Raw genomic sequence first — 18,456 nt, 5'->3', positions numbered from 1 at the left:
CGTTAACTATATGTAATTTTTTTTTTTTTTTTTTTTTTTGTTTCCTAGGTAGAACCCGGGAAAAAAATGCAAAATGTATGTTGCATAAATGTCTACAGCATTTGCAAAGGTGATATGCATTGATAGTTACATATTAACCAGTGGTTTTACATGTACTTTATTTTGCATATAAGTTGTTTTGTAAACATTTTGCAACCAAATTCTCTTATTTTTGCAGGAAAATGTATAGTTTTACTAGAGTAAATTACAGGAATGAAGATGAAAACCTGCGCATAGTGAAGGGACAATGTTACGAAGTTGCCAGATGTGCATTGTATGCTCAACACACTTTTTACCATAGGTGCTGACTTCTTTGAAATATTGGGTGCGCAAGACTGTGCACAGAAATTCGAAAAAACTTTAATTGCTATTTCTAAAAAATTTCGTTACATATAGGGTGCGGCAGTGGGATATGATGGTTTTTATAGCCCTGTTGTGGGACACTCAGAACGAATTAAAAAAAAAACACACATACTGGAAGTAATCTAGTACAATGGAATTTATTAATGTCTGATTACTTTTTAAAAACTACATTTCGTAAGTAGCCTCCACGGCAACGAATACATTCCTGCAATCTGCTATGAAAGTTCTGCATAACTCTCCCCAACAAAACAGGTTCGATGGCACTAATTTCGTTCCTTATGTTTTGTTTCAGCTGGATGATGGTCCGAGGCTTGTTGCGATACACCCTACTTTTGAGATAACCCCATAGGAAGTAATCAGCGCACACTGCTCATGGTTCAATGAACTGTCAGAGAAACATGTTTCCAGGACGAATAATTCCACGATTTGGAGACATTGCCTGGCCGCCAAGATCTCCTGACCTGATTGCATCTGATTACTTCCTATGGGGTTATCTCAAAAGTAGGGTGTATCGCAACAAGCCTCCAGCTGAAACAAAACATAAGGAACGAACCTGTTTTGTTTGGGCGAGATATGCAGAACTTTCATAGCAGATTGCAGGAATGTATTCGTTGCCATGGAGGCTACGACAAAATGTAGTTTTTAAAAAGTAATTGGACATTAATAAATTGCATTGTACTAGATTACTTGCAGTAGATGTGTTTTCTTTTAATTTGTCCTGAGTGTCCTACAACAGGGCTATAAAAACCGTTATATCCCACTGTCGCACCCTATATTTTACAGAAAATAACGTCTTCTGATTTTTCATATAATAATCATGGAAATTGCTAAAATCAAAATGGTTGCAAACTACGGCCCTTTCACTGCTTTGTTCACCCTTGCAGCATTTATGAACACGAGCTATTAGTTTCACAGCCACGACTATAACCCAATTTATCATTCTGTTCCCCTTGATTGCAGTTTTATTTTGGACAAGTTTCCTTTATTAAAAATTTATCCATTATAAATAATTACATTGCAATCACTGATCACTTAAGAAGCACACACCTGTGATGGTGATCATCGCAAGAAATGATCACTGAAACTGAATGTTGTGACTTTTAAATTTCGTAACAAATTTAATTGTTTGTGAAAAAATCTTCAACATTAATAATAATTTGTAAAATGTTAGGAAAAATAAAGTCAGATACACTGTTAATTGTACTGTTACTAGTCCGTATTATTATTATTTTTGTTTGGTAATACTTATGACAGTTACTGTTCAATTACAATAGTTGTTAGATTTGAACTGAACTAAAAGAATATGGATGATAGACAAAGAAATGGAGTCACCATTGCATCATGTGTGGAGATTCACCGATCTCATATGCAATAGGAAAGAAAGGAAGGGGACAGGGCTCTCTGTTAATTTTGTTGGAGGGCAATGCCCTTGGCTCTATAAATTGAGAGGCAAAAAGTGCCTTGCCTCCCCCTCCCCCCAAAGTCTGCACATTTGCTTTCTACTACTACTGCTGTCAGTATCAGCCCTGGCTTTTGCATTGTTGTTATCCGCTGGACAGCTATCACTTGAATTAATAGAAAAACTTTCCGTCACTCATTGTTATCTGTACATTGCAGAGATCCTGATATCCAACTGGACTTTCTTTGCTTTGACAGTTCGTACTTCTGATAGAGAGAACTGGAACACCTTTCTTTTTTTTTTTTTTATAAAATACATAACCTGCACAGTATTACTTATCTTCCATGATAAAAATGTAGTAGAAAAATTACTGAACTGCACACCAGTACTCAACAAAAACTGACTGAAATACTGAAATGAAACTTCAACACAAACAAAGAGAACATCCATATGCAAGTACGAGAGTGTATTTAATGAAGCTGATTGGCCGCAACTCACATGACCTACAAATCTTCTGAAAATCATCTTCATTCCTGCAGTGACCTTAATATTACCCCACTTGAAAATTCAGTCTTATTAAAGAAAAGGCTACATTTTGTTTTACAGTAATGACTAATAAAAAAAGTTTAGTACTTGATCGTTACATGTACATTAATTTGGCAATACCAAAAGGGCACTCTTTTCCATTTTTGTAGTGTTTGGATAGCAGAAATGTGATGTACTCATATAAAGTAATATTTTCATTATATAAAACATTTTCCAGCAACAAAAGAAGTTTCACTGAAGAAAATGTCAGAATAATCTTCATCACATGCTACAATAGCAGAAAAAAATAAATTTGCGTGATGTTTAGCCTGTTATAATTATTGGATTTAATTATGTTTTGTGGTGCGTATTTTCGTACATTTTTATACAAATTTACATGTAAATATTTCAGTATGTTTTTTTTTTTTGCATAAATATTCGGGCTCAATAAGTAATTAAAATATAATAAATAGTGTGGTATTATGCAATGTGCCAGATTTAAACCCTACTGATAAGCAGCCTTTTATTGCTCACAGCTATGCTACCAGCTTCAGCTTCCATCATGAGGCCTGCAAGTTAGTTGTAAAAGAGTCTCTTGTTATTAAATTAAAAGTACAGTTAAAATATGTTGCCTTATTAGGAACGTCCTGCAACCAGCTTTACATCGTTTAAGGTTTCCTGAGTAAAAATAGTCGTCTTTATGCTTTTGTGTTATCCAGTTTCAGTATCTAAATTTTCTAACAGGATCACTCTTATTCTTGGACGACCAGGAACTTTGACATCCTGGAAAATTTTCTGCAATCCTTTGCTCTCATCAGGGAGAGTGGGTATGTAAGAAACTTAAATACATACTGTCGGCCTGGTTGGCAAGTTGGTATAGCGCTGGCCTTCTATGCCCGAGGTTGCGGGTTCGATCCCGGGCCAGGTCGATGACATTTAAGTGTGCTTAAAATGTGACAGGCTCATGTCAGTAGATTTACTGTCATGTAAAAGAACTCCTGCAGGACAAAAATTCCGGCGACGCTGTTATAACCTTGGCAGTTGCGAACATTGTTAAATAAAACAACATGTTGTGTTGTTGTATAGCAAACTGAGAAACTTTAATTTCAGTCAAAAGATCACCACAAAAGAAATTATTGCTCATGCCAACTGCCAGACTCAGCAGGAAACAGTCCATAGGGTGAGTCCAATTGTCTTGTGTTTGTCCTTTGTTATTTTATTGTCATCGGAGGCCTTGATCTTAAGAGAAAAGGATGGTTTTTATATGGTGGAAAACCAGTGTATTTTCAAAAATAATTTTTTTGGCTTTAAAATACACTTCGATATGTGGGAAATATATTACATAGAATTTAATGTGCATCTCTGCCTCTGTCAGCTGTTGTGACACTATTTTTAAGCCTCTGGTGCACATGGTTTTCAAGTTGAAAGGATGGTTAAATATGGTAGGAAACTAGTAAATAATAATAATAATCATATCATCATCATCATCATCATGTAGCTTTCAAGGAGTTGGGCCACAGATTGGCCCCTTCTGGGCTCATGTTAGAGGTCGAGAAATCTGTTCACTAGTCTTCCAGAGTTTCTTGTACCTGTCAGGGTGTAATTTTTTAATAATCTAGGATATCTGCATCCTATTGACATGTTGTATATCAGTAAATTAAAAAAAAAAATGCTTTAAAATAATATTTCATATATTGAAAAATATATTATACAATTTAATGGAGATTTTTTAGCCCTGTTAGTTGCTGTGACGCCATTTTTAAAGTTCTGGTGCGCAGGACTTTTAAATAACACTAAATTGTGAATGCAATTTCCTGTGACTTAAATTTTTTGCTTTCTTCTCATATAAAAAAATTATACTCTTATATCTTCGGAACTATTAATGGCACATGCATGATATTTGGAACACGTATTCTTTAAGGTATTAGGAAACTTTTCTCTGTAATAGAAATTGGTTATTTTGTTGCATTTGAAAAATATCCTTCCATATTTCCATAAAAGTACCCCTAAACTTCATTCTTAAAATGTTAATTGTTTATCTTATAATTATCAATTATGCTCCAGACATTTTAAAGAATAAGCTTTTAAGAGTAAAATGTCAAAAAAATTTTGAATTTATGGTAAAAATGGGTGAGATATATCCATTTTAGTGAATTACTGTATCTTGTCACTTTTTTTTTTCTTTTTCCAAAATTTGGGCACCAAATTTTTTTTTCAAAAAATAATTTCAAATTTAAGTTGTTGCAGCAATGATACAAAAGTGAAAAATATGCATCAATTACGAAAAACATTTCAGATTATATCACCCTCTCTCCTTAACAAGCATATAATGCACGAGGTACTTAAAGGAAACTTATAACACTGCTGTGGGCAGTAAAGTGTAGCTTAGCTGTAAGGTTTTGAAACAGGCACTTTTATTAAAAAAAAAAAATTGTATTTATTAGGAATTTGTCTTATATAAACTCATTTTTGCTGAAAGATATCATTGTAGAATATACATAAAAGATTATAATATAATCCTTAATTACCTTTCCATGAATGATAGACAAGTTATCAGTTGATATTCAACAAATGAAAAAATAGAGTCGAGTTTGCTTCATTGGTTCGTGTGTATATATTCTCATAGACTCAAACTCATGTTGAGAAGATGGCTGAATGCAGCTATTTTAAAATGTTTTTCCATGCTGATTCGAGCTCTTATCATAGAAAAAATACGGAGTTCTTCGGCAGTTAATATATTTGCACTGTCACTTGTTATTTTTAACGAGTATGATGGATATATGTAGGTCTTTCATTTCAGTTCGTCATATCAGTGAACGCTACAATCATTGCTGCATTTGAAGGACTCTGCCTATATAATGTCTTCATAATACAAAGAATTGCATTTATAAACTATTCAGAATGGTTGTTAAAAGTAACATAAATATTTTGGAGTAGTGCAGAAATTTCCTGCTTGTAATGAGGCGCTCTCGGGCCTTCTCTTCTTTTTTTTTTTTTTTATCCAAACGTCTAAACTTGTTAGATGGAAAACAAGACATTTAAATAATAAACTAACCCTGCCATGAATCGTAGTGATCAGGATGGTAATCTGGGTGCCAAGGTAGCCAAGTGATAACACACACTCACTATAAAATACAACTATTTATTAGAACATGCAAAATAAATTCGTAACACATAACACATCTTGCTAACAGTGTGTCGTAGACCAAATCCCACTAATTACCTTACATAGGTAGTTTGTTTGCCCACGCTGGCATCCATCTTGTCATACTACTTTGACATAACTATCACTCAGCACACACATAGCCGTTACATACACATTATTCACCCTTCAAACGTCACACAACAATGGGTGCCTTCGTCGTGGATTCCATACTGTTTAAATTCGTTCTACTGCAAAAACTTGATTAAACATAAGCCGAAACCAACTCACTGAACTGATAATATATAGAGGCAGGCTTTTAGGTATTTCACAACTAGAGAAACGATCCACCAAAAATACAAATACCGACCAGTATTTCACCAGAGTTGACTGAACGCAAATCCATCTGGAAAATGATAGCAGCTCAAACTAATAAGTACATCCCAAAACTCGCCGCCAAACTCCACCCGAATACCTTGTACAATTCACTCGTAGATTCCCACACACCGATTACTATTCAGCTTCAGGTAGGCTTATCGAACCTGGACCCAGCCTACGTAGAAGCTCGTACTCTGTTACGTGTCTCACCTCCACGAGCCCAACCACTAGACTGACGTACATCCCAAAACTCGCTGCTAAATTCCACCCGAATACCTTCTACAATACACTTGTAGGTTCCCGCACACCGACCACCATTCTGCCTCAGGCAGACCTATCGAACCCGGTCCCTGCCCGCGCAGCAGCTTGCACTCTGCTACGCGTCCGACTTCCACGAGCCCAACGACTAGACTGACGCTACTTTTCGAGATGAAACTCGCTTCACAGACCAAATCAAAATCACGCCATCGTCTTAACCAATCAGCAAGCGCTATTATAAAATAATAAATTCTCCCCGGATCAAAAAATTACTGGCCCCCGGGCTCAACTCATCATAGGTTAATAGGAACAGAAACAGAGCAAAAAAGAAAAAATTGAGAGGAAAGCCATCTACGAGAAGTAAGAAGAACTAGATCAGAAAGAAAAAACTACGAGCCATCTATGAAGAGTTAGAATAATTAAAACTAACAGAGAAAATATGAAGATAGAAAAAACTAAAAGAAATAGAAAGGAAAAGAAAGATGTGCCGAAATATAAACGGCACAGACTCCCCCCCCCCCCAAAATTGGCGCAGTTCCTGAACAGCGCCAACACCAGTCCGAAGATGCTGCGAGGATTAGGTGGCTACCAAAAAGGAAACTCATCCTCAGCCATGTCCCATAACAAGCCACTAGGTACAGTATCTTCCAAGTGCACAATCAGCACTGACGCCACTGCTGCAACCATCCAGACAGTCGAACATGTAAATCGTCTGGTAACCAAGTGTCCACGGGTAGAGACGGTATCCTCACCATGCTCCCCCGTGACCCACTTAGCCCTTCGGAATGACCGCAGTCCATCGCAGTCACCCCAATCAACCAATTCCCTCGATCCACTGACCTCTGGGTATAGTCACAGTGCGCTTCCACCCTTGGCGCACTCAGAGAATAATCCACTACAACATGATCGATGCAACAATGCCAAAACTAAACAGCAACATCTTAAAGTGAAAGAAAAGAAGAGGAGAAACTCCAAGTAGAGAAAGGAAGGAAGCTACAGAAGAGAAAGGGACACGAAAGAGAAGAAGATAAGACAAATGAAGTGAGGAGAGGAAACGGAAAAGATAAATTCCGCGAATAAACGACCCCAAAATAATTAGTCCGAGCTGTGATGATACGTAAAAGCCAACCTAAATTTAAAAACACACACATGGTAATACACAACTCAAAAACATAGAAATACATAATAATACAACAATGTTGAATTGAATAAGATTAACTTAAAAAAAAGGAATCCCTTGAAAAATACAAACTTTTAGATAATGTCTGTAACTTGCTTCACATATGACCATTTCTGGTATGATAGTCTTTTCAGGCGTATTGTCACTTCCTCTTGATGATACACCAAACTACATCCGTTTTCATAGTCCATTCATGAATATGAAAATTAGCACACTCCTTCGTGATACAACAGTTTAGCATACAGTACTCATCGCATCACCCACTCATAATACAATCCAGTACAAACTTTTACTGGGTAGTTTTAGTAAGTACCACCGTTTGGTGCAATGTACCTTACTATGAAAACCACCTTTCGCTCACTAAATGCTCAAATGAGACATCTAGGCATACAGCTCTGTAATAACAGAGTTATCAGAACCTGACTCAGTTCTGATCTGGTCACCAAATACCGTCTGCAGTGTCGTTTGGCTATCCTTCACAATAAAGACCCTGGGACGGCCAAACTGAGCAGACCAAACTCACACAACCTAAACTAACCTTTTCTCCTTTTTACGTTCCCTAATGGGGAAAAGGTGCCCATTTTAGAAGACTTCTACTTCATGCATGGGCTGCAGTAGTGGTATTCTGACCCGCCAAACCACACAGGTATAACACTACACACCATAACCTATCCTAAGCTAACCTAAACTAACCTTTTCCCCTTTTTTCATTCCCTTAGGGGGGAAAGGTGCCCATTTTAAAAGACTTCTACTTCATGCATGGGCTGCAGTGGTGGTATTCTGACCCGCCAAACCACACAGGTACTACCCAGGGTAAAAACCCCTAACCACTTGGCTGGTGGCGCTTCCCCACCACCGCTTTCTTCAACTGAGACACGTGGGCACGGAGAGGGTCACCTTTAGGCCCATTTAATTTCACAGTGACCGGTGAGTCAAAAGACAAAACACGGAAAGGTCCTTTATACCTGTATGCCAATTTGCTGGAAAATCCTTTTCCCGGCTACTAATAGGATGGTCAAGCAAAAACACCTCATCCCCAACACTGAATGGGACTGCCAAACGCGACCGATTTTCATATAGCAACTCATCTTTACGGAGGGCGCACCAGTCCACCATTCCAGCATCCATCTAACAAACATAAAAAACAACAAAACAACACAAACCCGAATACCTTGGCTTTGAGATTCCAAGCGCTGATCATAACCGTGCTCTCGCTACCACTGAGGCGCTCTCAGGCCTTCTCTTCTTTTTTTTTTCTTTTTTTTTTTTTATCCAAACGTCTAAACTTGTTAGATGGAAAACAAGACATTTAAATAATAAACTAACCCTGCCATGAATCTTTATGATCAGGATGGTAATCTGGGTGTCGAGGTAGTCAAGTGATAACACACACTCACTATAAAATACAACTATTTATTAGAACATGCAAAATAAATTCGTAACACATAACACATCTTGCTAACAGTGTGTCGTAGACCAAATCCCACTAATTACCTTACATAGGTAGTTTGTTTGCCCATGCTGGCATCCATCTTGTCATACTACTTTGACATAACTATCACTCAGCACACACATAGCCGTTACATACAGATTATTCACCCTTCAAACGTCACACAACAATGGGCGCCTTCGTCGTGGATTCCATACTGTTTAAATTCGTTCTACTGCAAAAACTTGATTAAACATAAGCCGAAACCAACTCACTGAACTGATAATATATAGAGGCAGGCTTTTAGGTATTTCACAACTAGAGAAACGATCCACCAAAAATACAAATACCGACCAGTATTTCACCAGAGTTGACTGAACGCAAATCCGTCTGGAAAATGATAGCAGCTCAAACTAATAAGTACATCCCAAAACTCGCCGCCAAACTCCACCCGAATACCTTGTACAATTCACTCGTAGGTTCCCGCACACCGATTACTATTCAGCTTCAGGTAGGCTTATCGAACCTGGACCCAGCCTACGTAGAAGCTCGTACTCTGTTACGCGTCTCACCTCCACGAGCCCAACCACTAGACTGACGTACATCCCAAAACTCGCCGCTAAATTCCACCCGAATACCTTCTACAATACACTTGTAGGTTCCCGCACACTGACCACCATTCTGCCTCAGGCAGACCTGTCGAACCCGGTCCCTGCCCGCGCAGCAGCTCGCACTCTGCCACGCGTCTGACCTCCACGAGCCCAACGACTAGACTGACGCTACTTTTCGAGATGAAACTCGCTTCACAGACCAAATCAAAATCACGCCATCGTTTTAACCAATCAGCAAGTGCTATTATAAAATAATAAATTCTCCCCGGATCAAAAAATTACTGGCCCCCCGGGCTCAACTCATCATAGGTTAATAGGAACAGAAACAGAGCAAAAAAGAAAAAATTGAGAGGAAAGCCATCTACGAGAAGTAAGAAGAACTAGATCAGAAAGAAAAAACTACGAGCCATCTATGAAGAGTTAGAATAATTAAAACTAACAGAGAAAATATGAAGACAGAAAAAAACTAAAAGAAATAGAAAGGAAAAGAAAGATGTGCCGAAATATAAACGGCACAGTAATCAACAATATTGTCCTGAAAGCCAGACATTTCCGACGAAAGTGCTAACTGGAATTATACGTTTATTAGGTTCTGTGGTGAAAAATATAATGCATTAAATGGCAACTGAAGTCCCTAACTAATTTCTTTAACCACAAGTAAAACTCTATAAAACACTTAAATACAAGTAACAATCTGTCACCTTGTAGGAAGTAAAATACTTAAAATATTGCTTCCTGTTGACTATGATGTTTAATAAAGAGATGCTTTGTTGATGGTAGCACGTACAGTTTAAATGACCATCATAACACCAAGAATCAATGTCACACAATGGTACAAAAGTTAATCACAGAGAAGCTTAAGCCCACAAAGTTTACAGTGTTACAGTTAACTTCAAAATGGAGTTATAGGAACCATCAACATTTTATTTCTGTCAGAACCACAAAATAAGATATCATACATTGTTAAATTTAATTTGAGGTTAGTCATATAATACTGTAAAGTTTGTTGAAAATTTTTGCTGTTCATAAATTGAAATGTTAATTGCACTCTCGTGCCAATATATTTGGCTGCCAGGAACATAACAAAATGCGGAAAATTGCCTACAAAATGTTAATTTTCTCCTGAAGTTTGGGTAATGTAAAACCTGTCCAAATCAACATTCAACAATTTTTCATATTCAGTGATATTTTAAAATTGTAACTTGAATATAATACTAATGATAGTATCATATTATAAAAATTGACATAGTGTACTTTTTGGAATGATTAGATTTGTCTTGGAAAGTTCGTGATAACAATGGTAGCAAGTAATACTGAAGCCAGAGAAGGATTTAGAATTCCATACGAATTATTTTGTTCTGTAAATACTCAAATTGTTTGGTTTTATATTTACCTTAGTAACGGGCGTAACATTCCAGTATTAATTTAAGTTTCATTATTTTATTGTGGTTCATGCAATATCTTGTACAGGCGTAGTTTTAAAAACATTGTCGTTTTAGGTTAAATGTTGCAAACTGGTTTTATTCTTAGTAAGTTGTAAAAAATGTATGAGAAAGAGATTCATAGTAATAAATATAGAAAGAAACATGTTTTGTTTATTTTATCCATTTATTTTCTCTCACGAGTTTTCAGAGCACGTTATTATCCATATATTCTTGTCTGTCTGAAAGAGGCAATTACATCACATTCCTGATCCGAGTCTGCACTTGGGCATGGGTTCGAATCCTGCTTGGGCTAATTATCTAGATTTCCCCAGTTCTAAAGCGAATGTCAGATTATCTATGATGAATATCTCGGTCTCTTGTAGTACCATCTTGCTGTCACCAATTCCAATGTTAGATTTGTTTTTCAAGTCATTAATAATAACTATTAATTATATCATGTGTTTATGTCTTTCTTGACTAACATTTTGACGTGATATCCACTGATATGTACGGAATGAAATTTTTTTGTTTAAGCAAAGTATCTGCATTGCAGCATAATGAGGGTGACCAGATAAAAAATGATAATTGCCAGCAGTATTTTCTTTAATTATGTTCCAGTTTCCTTTCCTCGTGCCAGTAAAGAAGCACTGTGACATGAAGTTTATCCATCACAGACATTAATATTTTGTATTTTGCAGTCATGATTCCTTTGATCTTTCCTTGATTCTTTTCAGGTCTATCTCCTTTAGCCATGAGGAAGCATGTGCAATATTAATTGTTTCCGTCACTTTAGATGCCAATTTGTGTATGAAAACTACAGTTGTCAAGAAAATATGTTTTGCTTAAAAATTATTTTGTCGTAATTGAGTTTAGTAAAGTTTATTTTAATATGACGCAGTTAATTCATTTTGTAGTTCATCATCATTGTTTTCGTGTGGTAGAGCTGTATGTTAACACAGTAAAATCATCATAACGAAATTGGGACCAAATTTTCCATACTTTGTCATAAGTAGGACCGTGACAAACATACCAGCATAGTGGAAATGCGCCCTATGCGGTTCTTGCTTCGATCCTTGGTCACCATCTAGTTCAATTCCCGAGAGAGACTGTGCACTATTAGCTATTAGTGTTTACAGATGGAGGAAACAAATCATCGCTATTTGCACCAACAGGATAAAAGTCTTCAGTACAAACAAAGATCGAGTACAATTCAGTTACAAAATGTGTTTCAAAATGCCGAAATGAACCGGCAGTCTCTTCAGCAAAGTGGTTCAGGTAGGGTTCCCAGACGTCCCGTAAAATACAGGATCGTTCCGTTTTTTGCTAATGCGTCCTGTTGTCCCGAGAAAAGTCTTTGGGACAGTTTTGCATCCTGTATTTTAGAGTTCTAAACTGAGAAAACACGGAAAAGTTATTATGTCTATTCTATATTACAAATTACAAACACTGCACTTCATCATTGCAGGCGACTGTAGGTGGACTATTATGAAACAATATTATTGTGAGTTATTAATTTCTCAAGGCGAGTGATGGCAACACCAAACATTTAGATTGTCTGGGTAGATCATTTTAAAAGTACTAAAGGAGAAGTCTCAAATTTGAAGAGGGTTGTGCAGTTCATTATGTATATCCCTGGTACAAATGCATGTGTCGAAAGATAATTTTCACGCATGAACGCTGTATGGACTGATGAGAAAAATAAATTGCCTGTAAAAACAGTAAAATCAATGCTTGTAAAATCAGTCTTCAGTGAGGATTGTGTTACTTTTCATGACATGATTCTTCAAAATAAGCAATTGTTAAGTGAAATTCATTCTTTAGAAAAATATTGCAAGGCCAAGGCGGATTGATTTATAAGAATATTGTCATGTGAGTAACTTATTGTATTTTGTAGCTATTTCTGTAGTAACTTAGTAAAAACAACTTGAAGGCAACTTACCCATCCTTCACCAACTTACCCATGCAGAATCCGTGCATGGAAATATCATATGTATCTACTTCGGTACATTATAGTAATAATATATAAAGAAGCTTAAACTTAATGCAGATATGCTCCATAACAATTTTGTTTACTACTTGTTTACTTACTCTTTGTTTGTAAAGTGTTTGTGTAGTAAACTTTATTTTGCAAAACTTCAATTTCATGCAAATGAATATGTAGTGTTACACAGCACGTAAACACAGAAAAACACAAGCGAATTCATGAAAGAGTGCAACAAAATCAGTTAGGAACCGAACACCACACTGTTCAAATATGTGTGAGGCATTTGCATCTGCCAACACCCCTCTAACAAACTGCTCAATGGGAAATTACGAGAATTTTTAGTAAATATACACAAAGGCCAATCACAGAGCGCTCAATTTTGTATAATACAACATAGTACTAATGTTCGTTAGTGATGCAGCATCTTACATGGTTGAGGCATGACACAAGGTTAAAACAAAATACAGAAAAATGATTCACGTTACTTGCCTCGCCCACGCTTATCACAGAATTGCAGAAGTACAGTCTCATTTTCCAGATGTTGACTGGCTGATTTCCAACATTGATCTTTCTTAGGGAAATAAAATGAAATATTACTTACTTACGTGCTTGCTTTTAAGGAACCCGGAGGTTCATTGCCGCCCTCACATAAGCCCGCCATTGGTCCCTATCCTGAGCAAGATTAATCCATTCTTGATCATCATATCCCACCTCCCTTAAATCCATTTTAATATTATCTTCCCATCTAAGTCTCGGCCTCCCTAAAGGCCTTTTTCCCTCCCGCCTCCCAACTAACACTATATGCATTTCTGGACTCGCCCATACGTGCTACATGCCCTGCCCATCTCAAACATCTGGATTTAATGTTCCTAATTATGTCAGGTGAAGAATACAATGCGTGCAGTTCTGTGTTGTGTAACTTTCTCCATTCTCCTGTAACTTCATCCCTCTTAGCCCCAAATATTTTCCTAAGCACCTTATTCTCAAAGACCCTTAACCTATGTTCCTCTCTCAAAGTGAGAGTCCAAGTTTCACAACTGTACAGAACAACCGGTAATATAACTGTTTTATAAATTCTAACTTTCAGATTTTTCGACAGCAGACTGGATGATAAAAGTTTCTCAACCGAATAATAACAGGCATTTCCCATATTTATTCTGTGTGTAATTTCCTCCCGAGTATCATTTACATTTGTTACTGTTGCTCCCAGATATTTGAACTTCTCCACCTCTTCAAAAGATAAATTTCCAATTTTTATATTTCCATTTCGTACAATATTCTCGTCACGAGACATAATCATATACTTTGTCTTTTCGGGATTTACTTCCAAACCTATCTCTTTACTTGCTTCCAGTAAAATTCCCGTGTTTTCCCTAATCGTTTGTGGATTTTCTCCTAACATATTCGCATCATCCGCATAGACAAGCAGCTGATGTAACCCGTTCAATTCCAAACCCTCTCTGTTATCGTGGACTTTCCTAATAGCATACTCTAGAGCAAAGTTAAAAAGTAAAGGTGATAGTGCATCTCCTTGCTTCAGCCCACAGTGAATTGGAAACACATCTGACAGAAACTGACCTATACGAACTCTGCTGTACGTTTCACTGAGACACATTTTAATTAATCGAACTAGTTTCTTGGGAATACCAAATTCAATAAGAATATCATATAAAACTTCTCTCTTAACCGAGTCACATGCCTTTTTGAAATCTATGAATAACTGATGCACTGTACCCTTATACTCCCATTTTTTCTCCATTATCTGTCGAATGCAAAATATCTACTCCTCTTGTACTACAAGGCCTATTATTACCACTACTACTAGGTCTATTATTACCACTACTACTAGGCCTACTATTATCACTACTACTAGGCCTACTATTACCACTACTCCTAGGCCTACTATTACCGCTACTAATTGTATTAAAAAGTCTGTACTGACCTCTAACTTGGTGGTCATCAACTACACAATGAATAGATTGTTTTATTATAAAATTTATTCTCATTATATTTTAAATCAGTTTCCAGAATTTTTATGATTTCATATTTCACCACTAAATATTTTCTAAGCACCATATACCTTTCTCTTCCTTTGCATGAAAGGACTGAAATATAGATCATTTTAAATATTACAGTAAATATCCATTATTATGTCCTTAAAACAATATTAGTAATATTGAAAATTAATGTTGACATTGTCATTATTCAGTATTTCACATACTTATGCCGAGCGTATATGGTGATTTAATTTATTTTTTAGAATATCGCCAAAGATGAATCGTTATAATACTTTAATAAATATAGCGCTCCTCTGCCATTCATGTTTATTTCATCACGACTCATCCTTTGTAAAAGATGTTTAAAACAGTGTATATCATCAGGCTACATCAATGTATTGTGGTACTGTTTTCGAATTTCGCGCCGCAAACACTCCCTTTAATGGCGGATGCTAGCCGAATCAATTTGTGACATTTTTCTTGCCTGCCACTCACGGGTATGTGTCTAGTAAGTATTACAAACTCTTTGGTCGCGCTTACTGTTCAAGGCGATTAAAACATAGTGCGAATTCGATCAGATTATCCAAGCCTGGACTCAAAAAGTTAGTAAATTAGATACCGACAATATGAGCGAGGTGTGGAAAATCACAAAATTCTTCACTAAGCCATATAGTAATATCCCTCCCATCCAGCACAATGGGAGAATATATAATAGTCCAGAAGAGAAAGCTACGGTTTTTGCGGAAGTCCTCGAGAACTCCTTCAATCCACATGGTGACTTGTATGACAGACAAATACATGACCAAATAACACAAGACATAACTACGTACTTACTTAACGTGAACCTCAACAATAACTAAGCACCACAGATCCGTCCTGCTAATGTTCACGAGGTAAAATGACAAGTTAGACACTTGCCAAATAAAAAAGCTCCTGGCCCCAGGCTGAAGTACTGAAAGAGCTATCACAAAAATCGTTTAAATTGCTTACGAATATCATAAATACTATCTTTCGGATAGGATATTTTCCTAACATTTGGAAACACTCGAACATTATTCAAATTCCTAAGCCAGGAAAGAATAAATCTGATCCACGTAGGCCTAATTATCGCCCCATTAGTTTACTAAATGTTTTAGGTAAAATTGCGGAAAAGATCATACAAAAAAGATTGAAATCCGAACTCGGAAACAATGATCTAATCCGAAACGAACAGTTTGGATTCCGTTCAGGTCATTCGTGCACACAGCAATTGCTTCGCACGACGGAGTTCATTACTACCGCATTCAATTTAAACCGAACTGTAGCGGCTATATTTTTAGACTACACACAAGCCTTTGACAGAGTTTGGCATGCGGGCTTGATACAGAAATTAATTAACAATAATTTAAATTGCCGCCTAGTAAAACTGTTAGACAATTATATTCGGGACAGAACGTTCCAGGTTAAACTGAACGACGTGCACTCCACGTCGCGAGGTATTAACGCTGGTGTGGCATTCTGGCACCGATACTTTTCCAAGTCTATATTAATGACCTGCCTTTTAATCAAAATTTCAATAATAGTATTTTAGCACTATACGCTGACGATTCGGCATTTCTCACGGCATCGTGGAAGCCAACTGTCGCCATTACCAGGCTACAAGGTCACCTACGTGACATTGAACCATGGCTCCTCAGATGGAGAATCAAATTAAATATATCTAAAACACAAGCCATCTTATTTAGCAGAAGAAATAAATTCAATAGACCGGGTATAAATCACACGAAGTTAGCTATAAATGGATCACAAATCGAATGGAAAACTTCAGTTAAATATCTCGGAGTAACACTAGACAGACGGCTCACTTTTTCTGATCATATACTACAAAAACTCAGACTTGCCAATGTTAGAATGGTGGAGCTCTACCCAGTATTAAATAGAAGCAGACACTTAAACATACATACAACATTAATTCTGTATAAAGCATTAATTAGGTCGGTATTATTATATGCTTGTCCTGCTTGGGGACATGCACCTATTACAGTCCTTAAAAAATTACAGATTTTCGAAAACAAACTTTTAAGATTCATTACAGGACTACCTAGAGTAACTCCTGTTGCATTAATTCACAAAGAACTAGAAATTTGTACAATTCAAGAATATATCTCTAGTCAAGCATTCTGCACGTACACTAAGTCGTACAGCAGCACAAACCCATTAATTTCTTCACTAGGTAACTACAACCCAGCTTTAGATAAATATAAACGCCCTAAAAGTGTACTCCACATTCTAGCTTGGAACGATAACGTACAAGACGTAAACCAAATTGAACATTAAACAGCACGACTCGAAAGACAATCATGTGTATACCACTGCACTAATAATGATAATTCTCTGTTTCAGGGACATCATGTTATGGGATGCAAGGAAGATATTATTGTAACTACTTATCTGGTTGATTATGTATGTGTATTTTAAATTATGATTAAAATTGAACCTTCCTCCTGAATATATGAACATCCCAATGAGGCCAAATTTGGCTTGTCAGTACGACACCTCATCCTGCTCAAGGTTTTCCGTGGTTTCCCTTGAGTAATAAGGCAAATGTCGGGATGAGCCCTAAAGAAATGGGCCACGGACCACTTCCCTTCCCCCCTTGAGACGGTTCCTCGTATAGGATAAGGCGGTTTTCATCGGATTAATATTTCGTGTTAATACTCTTATATGATAGGAAGCGTGGGAGTGTAAGAAAGTCCCAGAATGTGAGACGGAAGTAACAGCTGGGCAGAAATGACGAAGCCACGCTACGCGGACAGGAAACATGTGTCCAGGCGTTGAATTGATCGCTGGGAGGATACGTGGACTTTGCCTGCGGGTGGTCAGCAAGATGACGCCAAGCCAGGTTCGAAAAGGAGATGATCTGGTATATGTTAGAGAGTGTCAGAAAACACCGGAAGTAGGGGAGGATCTAGTTAACGAACAATTTTTGAAGAGCGCGTCTTAAGTGACGTAAGAGTAATTATGGCCAATCAGGATTCATAATAGAGACACGTGATTTATAGATAGAAAGGCGAAATTGTATGTTTGGTGGTTGCAAGTAGAGGATAGATTTGGCAGATAGACAGAGGGCAGATAGAAAGCGTACGGTGAGGACGCACTCCACATATTCTCGGCGAACCCAACTCGGAAGGATAACAATTTACGGACTTAGAATTTTTTAGTGGGTATAGGAAGAAGTCGTGTGTTGTATCATTCTTGTAAGTCTGAATTCTTTTCTCGTCATTATTATTACATTAGGAATAAACTGTCATCACGTTATCAACTCTCCGTTATATTACCGGTGTTTATAGTACAAAACATATAATTACGTGAATCCAGAAATTAGTCTACCAACTTGTAGGAAGTGAGAGCAGTATATTATACACTTGGACACGCATTTCTGCTAATCCGAAACCAACACTTTATAATAATAAACGTTCTCATAGAGATTTCTTACCAACAACTTCTGGTGTGCGCTTACATCATTTCAATCAACGAGCACGTCTCCCAAACCCCATGTCCCAACCGTTTGCAGCTGAGCTGGGAACCTCATACTCTACCGGAGTAATCTCGAGGAGGCTGGCGCCCAAATTAATTAGTGTACATCTTTAATTATTGACATCAAAGTGCCACCTTGAGTTACTCTCCATAAACGACGGAACTGGCAGCCGAGGGCAAGGAAAGGCGTCGTGGGCAACGACGACCGACG

At 37.2% G+C, this 18,456-nt stretch overlaps 1 protein-coding gene across 4 annotated transcripts in view; it reads left to right on the top strand.

Moving 5' to 3' along the window:
* The window catches only part of Vha36-1 (V-type proton ATPase subunit Vha36-1), a 45,298-nt gene extending 34,385 nt beyond the window's left edge, over positions 1 to 10,913 (top strand). The window contains exons 6-7 of one of the 4 annotated variants that reach the window (XR_011330909.1): positions 49 to 109; positions 218 to 10,913. The gene's annotated coding sequence lies outside the window, so the exon portion shown is untranslated. Of the gene's footprint in view, positions 1 to 48 lie in introns of all 4 variants that reach the window. The other 3 variants (XM_069818004.1, XM_069818003.1, XM_069818002.1) reach the window with 3 other exon arrangements.
* Positions 10,914 to 18,456: the final 7,543 nt, after the last annotated feature.

The sequence above is a fragment of the Periplaneta americana genome, chromosome 2 (assembly GCF_040183065.1).
Source record: "Periplaneta americana isolate PAMFEO1 chromosome 2, P.americana_PAMFEO1_priV1, whole genome shotgun sequence".
NCBI lineage: Eukaryota > Metazoa > Arthropoda > Insecta > Blattodea > Blattidae > Periplaneta > Periplaneta americana.
This window is presented reverse-complemented; position numbering and strand designations above follow the sequence as displayed.